Source organism: Macaca mulatta, chromosome 6 (assembly GCF_049350105.2).
Source record: "Macaca mulatta isolate MMU2019108-1 chromosome 6, T2T-MMU8v2.0, whole genome shotgun sequence".
Taxonomy (NCBI): Eukaryota; Metazoa; Chordata; class Mammalia; order Primates; family Cercopithecidae; genus Macaca; species Macaca mulatta.
Genome location: NC_133411.1, coordinates 99,163,653 through 99,182,407, shown reverse-complemented (window position 1 = coordinate 99,182,407; position 18,755 = coordinate 99,163,653).

The following is an 18,755-nucleotide window of genomic DNA, read 5'->3' as shown; positions in this document are numbered from 1 at the left end:
AATATCCCTGTTTGCAGATGACATGATTCTGTATTTAAAAAACCCACAGTCTCGGCCCAAAAGATCCTGCTAAACAACTTCAGCAAAGTTTCAGTATACAAAATTAACATAGATATATCACTAATATTTCTATATACTAACAACAGCCAAGCTGAGAGCCAAATCAGGAACTCAGTCCCATTCACAATTAGCACAAAAGAAATAACATACTTAGGAATACAGCTAGCCAGGGAGGTGAAAGATCTCTACGATGAAAAGTACAGAATGCTGTTCAAGGAAATCAGAGATGACATGAACAAATGGAAAAACATTCCATACTCATGGATACAAATGACCAATATTGTTAAAATGGCCATGCTGCCCAAAGCAATTTACAGATTCAATGCTATTCCTATGAAACTACCAATGACATTCTTCACAGAACTAGAAAAAACTATGTTAGAATTCACATGGAACCAAAAAGCCCAAACAGCCAAGACAATCCTAACCAAAAAGAACAAAACTGGAGGTATCACATTACCACTTCAAACTTTACTGCAAGGCTATGGTAACCAAAACAGCATGGTACTGGTACAAAAACAGATACATAGATCAATGGAATAGAATAGAGAGCCAAGAAATAAGCTGCACACCTACAACAATCTGATCTTTGACAAAGCTGATAAAAATAAGTAATGAAAAGGACTCCCTATGCAATAAATGGTGCCGTGATAACTGACTAGCCATATGCAGAAGATTTAAACTGGACCCTTCCTTATACCATGCACAAAAATAAACTTAAGATGGATCAAAGACTTAAATGTAAAACCCAAAACTATAAATACCCCAGAAAAAAACCTAGGCAATACCTTTCTGGACATCGGAACTGGCAAATATTTCATGAGGAAGACTCAAAAAGTAATTGCAACAAAGACACATGCATACATATGTTCACTGCAGCACTATTCATAATTGCAAAAACATGAAACAGGCTAAATGTCCATCAGGGAAGACTGGATGAAGAAAATGTGGTATGTGCATAACATGGAATACTATGCAACCATAATAAAGATGATCACGTTAAAGAAAATGTGGTATGTGCATACCATGGAATACTATGCAGCCATAATAAAGAAAATCATGTTCTTTGTGGGAACATTGATGGAGTTGGAGGCCACTATACTTAGCAAACTCATGCAGGAACAGAAAACCAAACACTGTATGTTCTCACTTTTAAGGAGGAACTAAATGATGAGAACACATGGAAACAAAAAGGGGAACAATAGACACTGGGGCCTACTTGTGTGTGAAGAGTGAGAGGAGGGAGAGAATCAGAAAAATAACTATTGGGTACTAGGCTTCATACCTGGGTGACAAAATAATCTGTACAATAAACCCCTGTGACACAAGTTTACCTATATAACAAACCTACACATGTACCCCTGAACCTAAAATAAAAATAAAACTAAGTTTCACATGAGTTTTAGAGGGGACACTGAAACCATAGTATTCTTCTCCTGCTCCTTCCAAACTTATGTGTTTCTCAAATACAATTACATTCATTGCATCTCTGTAGTTCCAAACTGTTAATTCATTTCAGCACCAACTGACAAGTCCAAAGTCCAAAGTTTCATCTGTGAACGTGTGAAATCAGAACAAGATATCTGCTTTGAGGATCAAATGTGGCACAGTCATAGGGAACACATTCCCATTTCAAAAGGGAAAAACAGCCAAGAAGAAAGGGGTAATAAGCCCCAAGCAAGTCTAAAACCTAAGAGATGCAAACATCAGGTCTTAAGACCCCAGAATCATCTCTTTTTACCTCATGTCTGACATCCTTAGCATACTGGTGTGGTGGTTGCGCCCCCAAGGCCTTAAACAGCCCCAACCCTATGGGTTTCTTGGCTCAGTCCACCTAGCTCCCCTAAGCTTGTGTTGCACACTGGTAGCTCCACTGTTCTGAGGTCTTAGTGGCAGTCTCACTCCCATGGCTCTCTAGGCATTGCCCTAGTGGGGACTCTCTGCAGTAGTTCCATCCCCACATATCCACTCAGCATAACTCTAGTGGGGGCTCTGGTGATTCAGCCCCTGTGACCAGTCTCTGCTTGGACCCTCAGTCTTTTGATGACATTTTTTGAAATCTAGGTAGAATCTGCCAAGTCTCCACAGCTCTCACTTTCTGTAAGTCTGCAGAATTAGCACCATGTGGATGCCACCAAGTTTTAGAACATGTACCTTCTGAGTTCTTGGCACAAGCTGCACTTACAGCTGCTTGACCCAGAGTGACAGTGATGTGGGGAGGAGCAAGCACTACTCAGAGGTGGCACATGGCAGCCATGCCTGGGCTTGTCCCATAAAACCCTTCTGTCCTCCTAGGTCTCTGGGCCTGTGAGGGGAGGGACAGCCTCAAATATTTCTGAAATGCCTTCAGGGGCCTTTTCCCCATGGTCTTGACTTTTAGCACCTGGTTCTCTTTTAGCCATGCTAATCTCTTTAGAAAGTACTAGCTGGGCCTCACTCTTGGATTTCTCTCCTGAAAATGCTCTTTTATTCCCCACCTCATGGCCAGACTGAATATCATATGGAAAATATGGACTTTCCTCCTCTGTTTCTCTTGTCTCTAGAGGTTCATCATAAGCAGTTAGAAGTAACCATTCACAGCCTGAGAACTTGATCACTTAGAAATTTCTTCCACCAGATATCCTAGTTCATCCCTCTCAAGTTTGGCCTTTCACAAAGCCATTGGACCTGGATACAATGCAGCCACATTCTTTATCCATGTATTTCAGGGATAGTCTTTGCTCCAGTTTCTAATATTTTGTTTCTCAGTTCCATCTAAAACCTTGTCAGAATGGCCTTTCTTGTCCATATTTTCTATCAGTATTCTGGTCACAACCACTGAAGCAATCTCGACAGAGTTCCCAACTTTCCCTATTCTTGTATTCTAAGTCTGCACCAGAATCTAGATTGTTTTTTTAGCCTGCTTCTCTAAGTTCTCTTAGCTTCTGCTCATTACCCAGTTCTAAATCTTCAATATTTTTGGGTGTTTGCTATCAGCAACACCCCACTTCTAGGTCCCAATTTTCTGTCTCAGTCCCTTTAGTTCATCAATCTGTGAATCCGATCACCTCTTAAAGGCCTTACTTTTCAATACTGCCATATTGAAGATTAATTTTCAACATGACTTTTGGAGGCAACATTCAAATCATAGTGGAATTTGCACCTAATATATAAAGAGACCTTATGACTCTGTAATAAAAAGTACAAATAACCTAATTAAAAATAGTTAAAGGGTTTGAGTAGACATTACTCCAGAGAAGATACACAAATCTTCAATCTGCATATGAAAAGATGCTCAACACAATTAAGACATAGGGAAATTCATACCAAAACCCCAGTAAGGTACGACTTCACACACATTAAGGAAACTATAATAACAAAATAGACAAAACAAGTTATGGTGAAGATTGGAGAAACTGGCATTCTCATATATTGTTGGTAGAAATTTTAAATGGTGCAGCACCTTTACAAAAAATTAATTTACAATAGCACCAAAAATGTAATTCATAGGTATAAATCTAACAACATATGTATAAGGTTTGTGTGTGGAAAACTACACAATACCAATTAATGAAATCAAGGAAGAACTAATAAATGGAGATATTTTTTCCATTTTCATGGGCTAGTAGATTCTAAATTGTTAAAATAGCTATGCCTCCCAAGTTGATACACAGACACAATACAATCCCAGTCAAATTCCCAGCAAGATATTGTGTAGATAACAACAAACCAATTCTTAAATTTATAGGGAAAGTCAAAATTTTCTAGCATAGCTAATATGATACTGAAGAAGAGCAAAGTTAAAGGGCTTACATCAGGGGTCCCCAACACCCGAGCAGCTGACCATTAACAGTATGTGGCCTGTTAGGAACTGGGCAGCATAGCAGGAGGTAAGCGGCAAGTGAGTGAGCAACTACTAACTCAGCTCCACCTCCTGTCAGATTGGCAGCCACATTCAATTCTCATAGGAGCATGAACCCTATTGTGAACTGCACATTCAAGGGATTTAGGTTGCATACTCCTTATGAGTATGCTTGATGATCTGAGATGGAGCAGTGTCGTCCCAAAAGCAAACTCCTACCACCCCATCTCTACTCCCACCCACATCCCATCCCCGGTCCATGGAAAAATTGTCTTTCACAAAACTGGTCCCTGGTGCCAAAAAGGTTGAGGCCCGTTGGAGTTCACTACTGATTTGAAAACATATTATAAAGAATAGTAATCAAGATGGAATTGCATTAGTGAAAAAATAGACATAGAATAATAGAACATGATAAAGAGCTCAGAAATAGGCTAACACACACATATGTAGAGAAGAATCTTGACAACAGCAGTACAAATTCAATGAACAGTTTTTCAACAAACGGACCTGGAAATTTGGGATGTTATTTACTTTTTTCCCATGCAAATTCCAATTGCTCATTGCTGATATATAAGGCAGCAATTGACTTTTTAATTTGACTTTGTATCCTACAACCTTGATGTATGCATTAGGTCCAGGTATTAATTTGTACATTCTTTGGGCTTTTCCACATAGAAAATCATACCATATGCAAAAAAATGATAGTTTTATTTCTTCCTATCTGTATATCTTTAATTTTTGTTTCTTATTGTGTTAGCTAAGATTTCTGTTACATTGTTAAATAGGAATGGTAAAAGAGGTCATCCATGTTCCTGATCCTAAGGGGAAAGCTTTCTGAATCTCATCATTGTTTATAACGTCAGCCTTAGTATTTCTGGAGGTATTTTTTTTTTAATCAAGTTGTGGAAGTTACTCTATATCAAATTTTCTAGGAATTTTTATCATGAGTGGATGTTGGATTCTGTCAAATGCTTTTTCTCTGTATCTCCTGATATGATTATATAATTTTTCTTTTGTAACCTGTTGATATAGTAGATTGCTGTATCAGCCCATTTGTATTGTTATAAAGGAGTACCTGAGGCTGGTTAATTTATAAAGAAAAGACATTTCTTTTGGCTCACAGTTCTGAAGACTCTGCAGTAAGCAGGGTGCAAGCATCTGCTTCTGTTGAGGGCCTCAGAGGCTTACAATCATGTCAGAAGGTCAAGGGGAGCCAGTGAGTCACGTGTGAGAGAGGGAGTGAGAAAGACAAGGAAGATCCCAGGCTCTTTCAAACAACCAGATCTCTCCTGAACTTACTCATTGCCATAAGAATGGCACCAAGCTATTCATGAAGGAGCCATCTCTATGGCCCAAGCATCTCTTACCAGGCCCCACCTCTAATCATTGGGGATTACATTTAAACATGAAATTTGAAGGAGACGAACACCCAAACCATAGAAATTGTACTGATTTTGAATGTTTAACCAGTCTCACTCACCTGGAATAATCTCACTTGGTTATAGTATGAAATTCTTTTTATACAATCTTGGATTCTATTTTCTTATATTTTGTTGAGGCTTTTTGGATGCATATTCATGAAAGATACTGGTTTTGTTTTGTTTGTCTTATAACGTCATAGCCTGGTTTAATAGTAGGATAATGCTGACTTTATAAATCAGTTAGGAAGTGTTTCCTTGCTTCTATTTTCTGGAAAAATGGTCAAGAATTAGTATTATAGGGCCGGGCACGGTGGCTCACTCCTGTAATCTCAGCACTTTGGGAGGCCGAGGTGGGTGGATCACGAGGTCAGGAGATCGAGACCATCCTGGCTAACACGGTGAAACCCCGTCTCTACTAAAAATACAAAAAATTAGCCGGGCGTGGTGGTGGCGCCTGTAGTCCCAGCTACTCTGGAGGCTGAGGCAGGAGAATGGCGTGAACCCAGGAGGTGAAGCTTGCAGTGAGCGGAGATTGGGCCACTGCATTCCAGCTTGGTCGACACAGCGAGACTTGTCTCAAGTCAACAAACAAACAAACAAAAAAACAAACAAGAATTACTATTATTTCTTCATTAAATTTTTGATATAATTCACTAGTAAAATAATCTTAGACTTTTTTGAAGATTATTAATTACCTATTTCTGTTTTGGAAAGTTATTAATTATAGGCTTTTTGAAGGTTATTAGATAATAATTTCTATTATTTTAAATGTGCCTAAGTATGTTTCATGGCTGAGAATGTAGATTATCTTGGTGGGCGTTCTATGGGAACTTTAAAAGAATGTGTATTCTGCTTATGTTTGGTAAAAACAACTTATAAATGTCAATTAGATCAAATTGATTGATAATTCTGTTCTGGATATCATATCCCTACTAATATTCTGCCTTCTTGACATGTAAGTTACTGATAGAGAGGGCTTAAGTATGTATCTCTAATTTTGGATTTGTCTATTTATCCTTTTAGTTCTATTAGCTTTTGCTTCATGCATTTTGACAATGTTATATACATGCATATATAGGGTCCTTAAATCTTTTTTGAAGATGATCTCTTTATCATTATGACATATTTATTTTTTCTCTTTGGTAATCTTTCCTGCTCTGAATTCTGCTATGTCTGAATTTTTTTTGTCACTTTTTTTTTTTAAATAGAGACAGGGTCTCACTATGTTGACCAGGTTGGTCTCAAACTCATGATCTTAGGCAACCCTTCCCACTTTGCCTTCCAAAATGCTGGGATTCTATGCATGAACTGCCATGCCTGGCCTGTCTGAAATTATATATAGCTACTCCAACATTCTTTAGTTTAGCTTTCCTGGGTTATACTGGTGTGGATTCTTTTAATTTTTTTTTTTTTTTTTTTTTCCTGAGACAGAGTCTCGCTCTTTTGCCAGGCTGGAGTGCCGTGGCTGGATCTCAGCTCACCGCAAGCTCAGCCTTCCAGGTTCAAGCGATTCTTCTGCCTCAGCCTCCCAAGTAGCTGGGACTACAGACATGCACCACAACAACTGGATAATTTTTGTATTTTTAGTAGAGACGGGTTTTCACCATGTTGGCCAGGATGGTCTCGATCTCCTGACCTTGTTATCTGCCTGCCTTGGCCTCCCAAAGTGCTGGGATTACAGGTGTGAGCCACCATGCCTAGCCTCTTTTAATTTTTAACAGTGTTGAGTTTTTATATTTGAAGTGAGTTTCTTTTACATGAGATAAAGTTGCCTCTAGATTGTTTTTCATCTACTCATTCAACTTCTATCTTTTAATTAGTACTTTTAGATTATACAGAGATTATTAATATGTATTAATATGTAATAAGTAATTAGTATGTATTATAATTATAACTTATATTTAATCATACTAACTGTTGCTTATCCTACCCCTTTTTATGCCTTATCTGATATTAAGGATTTTACATGATCTATTTTATCTTCTTCAGAGTGTATCAATTATACTTGTTTAACAAAGATTTTAGTCATTGCTCTAGAGTTTACAATATACATTTTAATTGCTCTAACTTAACCTTCACATAACATTACACTCATTTATAAGTAGTGCAGATAACTTACAGCAGAGCATTCTCAATTCCTGTGATAATGCTGTTTTACATTTCATTTATTCATACCTATAATTACCTAATACATTGTCACTACGATTACTTCAAACATAGAGTTGTTTTACAGATCAGTTAAAAATAAGAAAAACAAATCTTGTTTTATCTTAATACATTTTTTCTCTGACACTTTTCTTTTTTTCTTTAAATGTAGATTCATGTTTTTAGCCTATTTAGCTTTCCTTCAGCATGAAGAACTTCTTTTAACTTTTCTTATAAGGTTGGTCATCTGGTAACATAATTTTTCCAGTTGTCTGAGGATGTCCTTATTTCTCTATTTGGAAGGATAATTTTGCTGAAAATTCTAGGTTTCTTTTTTTTTTCAACATTTTAAATATTTGACTTTTCTGTCTTGTGAGCATGGTTTCTGATCAGAAATTGTTTAATTATTATCTTTGTTCTTCTACAGGCAAGATATTCTACCTTTGTCTACTGACCCTCAGCTTCCTTCAAGGTTTTCTTTCTTTTGGGTTTTCTGAAGACTGAATATATGATTTATTATATCTAGGTATTTTTTTTTCTTTTTGTATTTACTCTACTTGGTGCTCTCTAAGCTTCCTGGATCTGTGGTTTTGTGTCTGCCATTCCCTCTTTACTTTCTGAAGTTTACTGAGAATCAACTGACAAAAAGCAGGTTAATAGGAACAAAAGCCATACAAAATATATTTTAATATACATAGCATGGGGAAATCACAGTAGAATAATTACCCAATAATCCAATGGGATACAGAATCTTAGATTCCTTTCGTTTCAGGGGAGGGAGGAGTCGAAAAATGTCAACAATTTTTTGAGAGATAGTAAATGATTATTAAGGAGAATGAATGGACCCAGGTGACAGAAGTAAACTTTTAAATTATTCTCTTTGGAATTTAAATAAGCTGAGGCAGACCTTAGTTTTTGAAAAATCCATCCAAATGTGGCTACATTTCTCAGTCTTGTTTTCTGGGGTAAATAATGAGGTTTCCGGGAGGGGATGGAAGATAGTTGATCTGCTCTTTGGGAGTCTGGTTTTTAGGTAAATAAGGAAACTTTAGAGAACAGCCTCATTCTATGCTTCCGGAGAGGCAGAAGTTTTGAGATTTGAGTCAGGGGAAGGTCAGAGAGCGCTTAAGGCTGTTTCTTCAGCACAATATGTCAGAATGCCATATTTTGGGGCATTGTTTTCTCTGCCCCAACATTTCCCTGCCTGAAGCTTTCCTGGAAGTTTCACACACATAAAGCTGAGTTGGTGTCTTAGGAGAGAAAAATACCAAATTAGCAACTGAGTGGCTGTGGATACCGTTAAACTAGTTTCCCCTTTCTGTGAATAAGTCAGTTCAGTTAAATAGTTGTGTCTCATTTAAGGAGATGGCATTGCAGATGGGATCTCACAGCTAGGCCTCCATGTGAGGTAGGCAAACAGATTTTTAATAAATGGTATTTCCATAGGAACAGAAGAAAAACAAGGTTAATGTCTGGAGTAATCTATAGACTAGTTTCTTTAGCATTTGGAGGGCAGTTAGTTGAAAAGATTAATGGCAATCTAACAGAGTTTTTGGTTTATTATCTCCATGTACAAAATTTATTCAAATATAAGCTCTGTGTTGATTTCTCTTTAAAGCCTGGGTGACTAGCTTCAGTTTTTAGGGCCTCAGAAAAAAAGGCAGTCTTAATTTTTAGTAATTCCAAGTGAGAAAGGGGGAATGAAAATTAGAAATGTTAGTCTGGTGAGTCTAAGATAGATATGGGAAGAAATTAAAAATTCGGGATTCTATCCAGATAATTTAAAAAACTAATTAAAAAATAGATGGTACTAGAACCTAGTAACATGCATACTATAGGTCTTCTGAAACATAATTTTTCTCTCTCCAGTCTTTCATTTCTACCAAAGATGTTTTCCACAAGACTAATTTGTTCATAAATAAGTTCAGTTTCATTAACTCAGCTTGATTATTTATATAAAGTGCAGTAAGAATAATGATTTATCCTACAGCCTCTTTTTAAGTGGCAATTTTGGAACTTTGTATAAGAAATTAAATGTCTCTTGAGACTAGAAAGCCATGCCTAGGATTAACCTCACTCTCAGACGGTGTCTGTAAATCCTATACAAATTAAATAAAAACCTCTGTCAACAAGGTCCCAAAAATATCTTGAGGTCCTTGGGCCAATTAAAAAGTGGTGATTTTTGCTCACTGTGAGGGCAGGAACCGCGTAAAGAAACTATGTAGACAAGGTGCTAGATCAGTTTTTCCAAGGGGATTTTTATTGTCCCCATTAAAGGCAACCTCAATCCCTCAAAGTTGTTTGGTCATATCTAAAAGTATGATTCCAGTCATAACCTTGGTGAAATAACCAGTGTCTGCAATTGTGTCCTGTTAAAAAAGAGAGCAGATTCTTACTGAACTTAGGTAAAAATACTATATTGCCATCAAATAAAAATATACCTAAACAGTTTCTGAATTCTGGAGAAATCAGGAGAGAAAAAGGTAAATGTTTCAGTTCTGCTCACAAAAGTGTAATTTACCAAATTGCTGTGAAGCTATAGACAATCCAAGGGGATTTTTTAAAAGAGTTTTGGAATTTTTAGCCAGTTCAATTGTTTGGTTTCAAACTTGTTAGAAGCCTGTATTTGTCATTTTTTTTATCCCTTTGCTGAACCTCCTTGAAGACACAACATTTCAGGATTTGCAAAGAGCTTTCAGGATAAAAAGCATCAGAATAATGCATTTGACTGCAGGCAACACAACTTAAAATGGCCATGGTTAAAGATGCAATTGATAAGGAAATTTGGTTATTTTCTGTGGCCTTCAACAATTTAGTATGATAATCATAATGATGACGGATAACATAAACCAGAGCTAAGAGGAAACTTCCTGCTACTCCTGGGGTTCCATGAAGAAGAGAAGGGGTCCCAATATTAGGAGGTCAGAGGCACATTTTTGTGTTTTTCAAGGGGTCTGAGAGTTGCTAGAAGAAACAGGGGCAGAGCAAATGGAAGAACAAGTCTTAGAAAAGTCAATTTGGGGAGTTTTAAAGATTTCAAAAGGCCAATGATTAAGTTTTGGTTAGCAAGGGTTTAAGAGAAAGGGTTCTAATCTACTAAGAAGTTTCCTTGGGAGAAAGGATTTAAAAGAGAAGAGAGAAAAATACAAGCTTTCAATTAAGCTGACTTTTGACCTTAGAGCTCAAGAAAGAAAGAAAGAAAGAAAGAAAAAGGAAAGGAAGGAAGGAAGGAAGGAAGGAAGGAAGGAAGGAAGGAAGGAAGGAAGGAAGGAAGGAGGAAGGAAAGAAAGAAAGAAAGAAAGAAAGAAAGAAAGAAAGAAAGAAAGAAAGAAAGAAAGAAAGAAAGAAAGAAAGAAAGAAAGAAAGAAAAGAAACAAGCAGCAAACTTTCTGTCACGCAACCAGCCAGCCTTTTGCTGGACCCAAGAGTACGTGGTGGCAGCGGCAGGAGCAGTGTGTTTCCCTGCACTGCCTGGAGTGGGGTCTACCACACTTGCTCACTACTTTGTCGGTGGTGCTGTGGGGTGTGTCTCTCCAGCTCAATAGGAAGGGAAACACAAATGAAACCAAAAAACTAAAAAACCTAAAGAACCACTTGTATCACAGCCTGAATACAAACCAGTTTTAAACCAGAGATATACCTAGACAAATGATCAAAATCAAAACAAATAAGCACGCATGAGACTAAAATCAAGAAGCCCTTTATGGCCTTAGCCAAGTTTTCCAAAGAAGGAGCAAAAGCTGTAACCATTCCAAAATCCAGATCACTCCCAAGGATAGTATAAAGGAAGAAAAATTTTGCTAGCCACAAATGGGGTACAACCCACATCTCTGTGTGGTCTCATTTTCCGGGACTGCGATGTCTCAGGTGGCATCTGTACACAAAGGCCTGACAACCCGAGTGCTGCATGGACAGAAAATTAAAGGAGACAAATGGTTTGACAACAGGAAATTAAAAAGCTGTCTATGGGAGAAGAAAGGATTATAAACAAATGCATACGCCCAAAGGTCGAGAGTCATACAAATATAAATTAAAAACAATGTAAACTAATTTGTATGAATGTCTTTCTTTTCCTGAGTCAAAGGATTTACATTTCCCAGGAACTGATTTCATGACCTGGAATGAAACCTGGGTTGCACTGGTGAAAGTGCCCAGTCCTAGCCATTAGGCTACAGGGTGCAGTGCTTTTCTTGCAAATTCCACAGAAAATCCAAAACAGGCAGTTTGAGCTTTCAAAGGATTTTAACTTTTGTTCTGGGTCAGATTTATGCTTTTTAATTTTGTATCTTTTATCTAATTTGATCTTTCTTTCCATTAATACAAATAAGGTAATTGTTTAGAAAGAGACATCTGTAATCTTTTTTTCCTATATCGGAGTCTTTTTAACTTAAAGATCCATTGTCTGGCCACTAATAGCTTGAATATCTAATGATGTACTTATTTTAATAGTGATTCAATCTAATAAGGCTCTTTATGGAAAGACCAGGAGGTAATTGTCAGGTTTAGAATAAGTTTTACCATATAAGCAAAAGGAGTTCCTGGAAAGGGTGTCAAAGCGACAGTGCCCATGATCACCCAAAATTAATGCCTAAAAATAGACTAAGAGAGCAAAAAGATGGTTACAGGTCACAGATGGTTGAGAATAGTGTTTTTGTGTACGGTGTCTCCAGTACCTCACAAATTTGTGGGGGGCTGCCAGTGACAGACACGTTGACCTGCGATATGGGCAGATCCTCCTGGAACTGGACTTTCCCAGCACTAATCGGGCACCGAGAGTTGGGACAGCAAAAGCCCTTATGGATGGTACTTTTTATTAATATAAACTCCCCTGAGAGCTTGGCACATAGGAAACAAAGAGAGTGTTGTTTAAAATTGCATGTATCTTGAGGATTTTAGTCCTTTCATACTGGCCATTGGATGAGACCCCAAAATCATACCCCATGATTTTAAGCAAAAATTTAAGCAAAAATTACCACTTTATTGAGCGGCCCAAGGACCTTAAGATATTTTGGGGACCTTGTTAACAGAGGTTTTTATTTAAAAATCCTGTTTTAAGGTGGAGACGGACAGAGTGCTCCCACTTGGTCACAAGTCAAGCTCTCAAGAACATAAAACAAGACAAGAGCAGAAACTCATCCAGTTTTTATTTCAATGACCCACACCACAGTTGGTCTTAAACAAGTGCTGATCTGATAAGAACTGTAAAGCTCACCGGTCTATTGAGGCTGGCTCAAACAACAGACTGACAGGGATTTTAGGCCTGTATTTTATTCTACAGTAATCCTCTTTATGACGAAATGACAAAAGAAGACAAAGACAAAGGAAAATCTGTCCTCCAAAAGACCACTAGAGTAGCTAAATAGAAAACAGTGCTATAAGGTATCTATTACTGGCAATATCGGTTTGCAAGCCAGGAAGAGGAAATCTCCAGCATGAACTTGAAGGTGCTCTCTTCTCAAGAGGGGAAGGACAGGTTGGGTTTTATGCCATTCAGGGCCAGTATCATACTTATTTAGTAGGTTTAGGAGGAAAACTATACGTATTTTTTGTATATGAGGGGAGCTGACTGCATGTACAATGGGTAAACACGTGTGTATCATACACACTTTGTTTACTTGGGGCAGTGTTTTAGCATTAACATGAGGTGGAATTTGGCTCCTTACATTAAAAGGCAAACTGTAGGCTGGGCGCGGTGGCTCACGCCTGTAATCCCAGAACTTTGGGAGGCTGAGGCAGGGAGATCACGAGTTCAGGAGATCGAGACCATCCTGGCTAACACAGTGAAACCCCATCTCTACTAAAAATACAAAAAATTAACCGGGCGTGGTGTCACACACCTGTAGTCCCAGCTACTCAGGAGGCTGACATAAGAAAATTGCTTGAAACTGGGAGGCAGAGATTGCAGTGAGCCAGGATCGCACCACTGTACTTCAGCCTGGGCGACAGGACAAGACTCCATCACACACAAAAAAAGGCAAACTGTAGGACACAAAGACAATCTGTATGCAGCCTCTATAAGCTGGCTGAAACTGGTTTAAGGACTGCAATAGCTTATCAGGAAAGAATGTAAGGTCAGTCCTTTGTCCAATCAGAGTTGTAGTGGTCTAGGTTTAAACCAGTTGACAGCTCCTGTTGTTAGGGAGCTGAGCAAGGGTGTGGTTTTCCTTATTGTGACAGGAATTTAGAATTTGCCATGCCAGCCAGTCCCTGAACCCTCAACCTGTAGATGGCGTTTTTCCCCTTAAATTTAGGGCCCATCTTACTTCATAACGGGGTATCTATTTTGGTCTCTCAGATCACAAAACAAAGGTATTTCTGGGAGAAAAAGGAGACAGTATGAATATTTATACCAAAAAAGACACTAGAGTTTTTACACCTAAGACTAGTCACAGAACTGCTTCACTGGATTCCACAAAAATACGTGCAGAAATCTGACTGGTAAGAAAATTTTACTTTTTTTTTTTTTTTTTTTTGGCCAACTTGTCAGGTTCCAGTTTCTCTAGACTGTGGCTTCCAGAAGAGCAGAGCTGTTTGGTTACCCTGCTTGCATTGCCAAAGCTATAGGGCCCAAGAGGGAAAGCTTCCTACTTTACCTTCTGAAGCTCACTGAAAATCAACTAACAAAGGCAGATTAATAGGAACAAAAACCATACAAAATTTATTTTAACACTCATATCCTGGGGGAATTGCAGGGGAATGATCACCCAATAACTTGCTGTAGTACAGCTTCATAGAGGAAGAAGGAGATGGGGAATATAAGCAATTCTTTTGAGGAACAGTTAATAATTATTAAGGAGAAAGAGTGAACCCAGTAGACAGAGTAGACAGAAATTAGCTTGTAATTGATTCTCTTTGGACTTTGAATGAGCTGAGAGGCAGACATTACTTGAAAAAGGCTGTCCAGGTATGGTTCTGTTACTCAGTCTTGTTTTCTGAGATAGATAATGAGATTTCAGGTAAGGTATGGAAGGCAATTGTGTTCTTTGGGGTTCTGTTACTTAGGTAGATAAGGAAGGTTTAGTTAATAGCCTCATCTTGTGCTATTTTGGGAGAGACAAAAGCATTGAGACACAGGAGTAGGGGTGAGGTTAGAGAGACCTTGAGGTTACTTCTTTAGCTCAGCATGTTAAAGAAAGTGCCATATTTTGGGACACAGTTTTCTCTGTGCCAAATTAGCATGCCCTGTAACATTTTTTTAAAAGCTGGAATGTTGAATTGTGTAACAGGAACTGAAGTAAGCCTTTTGTGTGTAATTTTGATATGGTTTGCCACTGTAATCCCGAGTGTTGGGGGAGGGACCTGGTGGGAGGTGATTGGATCACGGGAGCAGATTTCCCCCTTGCTGTTCTTGTGATAGTGACTGAGCTCTCAGGAGAGCTGGCTGTTTAAAAGTGTGTAGCACCTCCCCGTTTGCTATCTCTCTCTCCTGCCACCTCGTCAAGAGGGCACTTGCTTCCCCCTTTGCTTTCTGCCATGATTGTAAGTTTTCTCAGGTCTTATGTGGCCTCACAAGGCCTGTGAGTCTTTAATTGACTCACAATTTAAAGCATGACTTTAAACTGTGAGTCAATTTAACCTGTTAAGCCTGTGGAACTTGCTTCCTGTTAAGTCTGTGGAACTGTGAGTCAATTAAACCTCTTTTCTTCATAAATTACCCAGTCTCAGGTAGTTCTTTATAGCAGTGTGAGAATGGACTAACACAGATTTTATGGTAATCTAGCTAAGAGTTTGACTGTTTAATGTGTGCTGCAGCTGTAGGTGCCAAAGCCTTCAAATTCCTCTAACATCCTTATTTTTGGCTCCCATCTTTGCTTGGAGTTTCCCTTTGTTCCGCTCCTCAGATACTGTCTGTGTCTTGCAGCTCTTTCAGCTGTAACCCACTGATGTTTTGCTGGAAGCTTGTTGTCATGGTCCTAAAGTATGGGAAAAGGGAGTCTTCTATACTCTTCAGAATAAATCACAGTGTGTATTTTGGAGCTGTAACCATCATACGTGTTTCTTCACTGGTAAAAGTTTCCTTCCCCTGCCCTCTATTCTCTTCCTTGGCTGCAGCGTTCATCATCTATTTCCTTGAAGCTCTGGTCCCTGTGATCATCCCCCATAGGCAACAAAGAAAGATAAGAGAGAGCTGTAGTTGGGATGAATTCTCTTCTCACTGCTGGGATAATGCTTTGGAGTTGAGCTCTGGCAATGTCCTTTCCCTGGATGCAAGGCCTTTGTTATAGAGAAGACTCTAGGCACATTTCCCAATGGTTATTCTTCTTTTCCCTTGCCAGAGCTATAAGGGTTCTTTCCTGGATTCTCATTTTGAAAATCTGGTGGGATTCTCAGGAGAAAAGCCCACAAAAGTGTCGCATTCTTCGTGAGACTGCAGCCCCTGGAGGGTTCTCACTCTCTTGCTACTTTACCTTCATTCTCCAGTCATTCATCAAAATTACCATTTAAGTGTTTTAACCAGCTTATGGCTTAATTGGCTTCTGCTCCACATCAGCACCTTTCAGCTGCTGTGTCCCTCTGGATGTTACTTTCCAACCAGATTTCAAGGTGGCCATTTGCCTTGTGACCTCAGATCCTGGAAGGGCCAAAAAAGACTGATTTTCAGTTTGTCAAATTTTGTCTTATTTTAAAGTTGAGAGTGACAACTTCTAAGCACTACCAGTGTTTCACAGCTGAAACTGGATATTCCTTCTCTGCTTATTTGCTTATGTATTTATCGCAATCTAACAGGTTTTATCCATTTATTTACTCATTTATAGTTTTTTCCCTCACAAATTGGCATAAAAAGTTTAATGCAGGCATGACATTCTGTCTTTTTAAAAGATTTTTATTGCTGTATCATTAACATTTAGAATAGTACCTGTTTTATAATATTACTCAAAGATGTTTATTAATTTAATGGGTTTATGTTATTTTAAAAAATATATATATATATACACTCTAAGGTTGTCAAATAACCCTACTTTCATTTAATCTCCTTTTCATTTCTTTCTTTTGATATCTGTTTCATATACCATTCTGTCTCTATAACATTCTACTTATTGGCAGCAATCCAAGATGAATGCCTGATCATTCATGAAAAAAGAATTGGTTGGATGGTGGTTGTTTAGGTAATTCAACCATTTCTGGAATAATTGATTTCAGAGATGAGAAATAATTCTCATCTCATGTACCAATTCTATTAGATTAGTAGTAATTGCTTAGAAAGCTGCGCTATGAAGTCAGATTGAAAATTTCATTGTCAATGAGGTTTGTTGTTTTACTTAGTAGGAAGAAAGAGTTATAGCTCTCTTGGTCTGTATGCACCATCTCTGGCCACTGGCACAAAAGCATAAGTTAATAATTTTTAAGTAGGTGGCACATGGGTTCCATAGGTCTGTATGCACCATCTCTGGCCACTGGCACAAAAGCATAAGTTAATAATTTTTAAGTAGGTGGCACATGGGTTCCATAGGCCTGTCTTAGCTGTGCATTTTCTAAATTGTCAATCCCTACAACTATGTGTGTATAATTTTAATAACATATTAAATACTATTACTATATAATTAATTATATATCATATAATTACTTATTTAAGCAAATAATTTTAACTTGATTTTAGTTCTTTCCAGCAAAGGAAAACACCTTTATTTCATTTTTGTTTTATTAAAAAATTTTGTTATTATCATTTTTTGAGACAGGGTCCCTCTCTCTTTCTCTCTCTCTCTCTCTCTCTCTCTCTCTCTGTTGCTCAGGCTGGACTTGAACTCCTGAGCTCAAGCGATCTTCCCACCTGAGCCCCCCAGTAGCTGGGACTACAGGTGTGTGCCACATTGCCCAGTTCAGAAAACACCTTTAATTTCCAATAACTAGTGAGCTTTCTATAAATTTGATTAATCTTAGTTCATCTTACTTACATTTAAACTTGTATTCTCAAATAGCTTATATATGTGAGATTTTTCCATTTGAATCATATTTTCATTAGCCCTGTAATATTACATTCACTAGGATCAAATGCAATCAATTTAAAAACTATTTAGATAGATGTGATTTCTGGGAATTCATATTCAGATAAGTGGTTGGAATTTAACATCTTTATTTTAAACGGTAAAAATTTTCAACGACTGGCAGTCTAAAGTTATGAATATAATCACTTAAATCCATAGGAAAGCCTACCAGAGAGCATATCCAACCCAAAATAACAAGGTGGGTTTTTGTATCTTGTACAGGAGAAGTGTTGAATAGAATATTTTGAACATTTTCTTTTTTCATATTGGTACGACACTATCAGTAAAATCATTTGGACAAAGAGCTTCTAAGTTTCATTTTTAAGTCTAAAAAGTATTAGGAAAATGTTTTCCACTACACGTTAATTGCAGAATGAAACATGGTGGCTACTTTTTCTCTTTGTAAAAGCCTTGACACAATGTAGTCTGGCTTCTTGTCACTGAGATATTTATTATTATTATATTATTTGATAATTTTATATTATTTGAATTAAAATTAATTCAGATTACTGGTGGTATTTTCAAAAATTAACAACCCTAAAATAACCTTAAAACAGTAAAATTCAGGGGACTAAACCTGTATTATCTGAAAGCAATGTAGGTTTGATTTGCTGAAAGATAGAGATGAAGCACAGCGAAGTACAATAGGATGTATACCATTGATGTATTTGGATTGAATCCAGGTCTGCTCTAGAAATTCCATTATTTTTATCCCATGGAGTAGTTCAATATAATTGTTTGATATCCTGCCCTTACTGACCTTCTCCTACATCATGCCTATTTTGGTTCCTTGGGCTGGCATTTAAGGCCTGAGAGTAAAGCATGAAGTAAAATTAGACCTGGTTATATGTTCTAAAATGCCTTAATGCAATTGGATACATTAAAACCTAGCTTAAGAAAATTAGAAGAACATTTCAGTTTTAAAAGTCACTAAACTAGAGCTAATCTCTCTAATATGTCTAGGGACAAGCAATACCTTTCTTTTTCCCTCTCTTGATTTACTTTGCTTTGCTGCTATGGAGGTATTAATTTTGTTCCATCTAGTTTTTAAATATTAATTGCACGTGTCAAAACAAAAAATTTCTCCTGGAACTGGATGTCATATAAAAATGTCATACTGAAAGAAACTGAAACATTAACTCTAAAAGCTTGGTTAGCTAAATGAATATTGACTGGCAAATACTACATATAATGAAAAGCACTTTATAGGATCTCAATTAATAATATGAAGGCTGCGTCTCAGTTACCAATGTTTTATCACATCTAAAACATCAAAAATGCAACATTATTAAGATGGTCAGACTG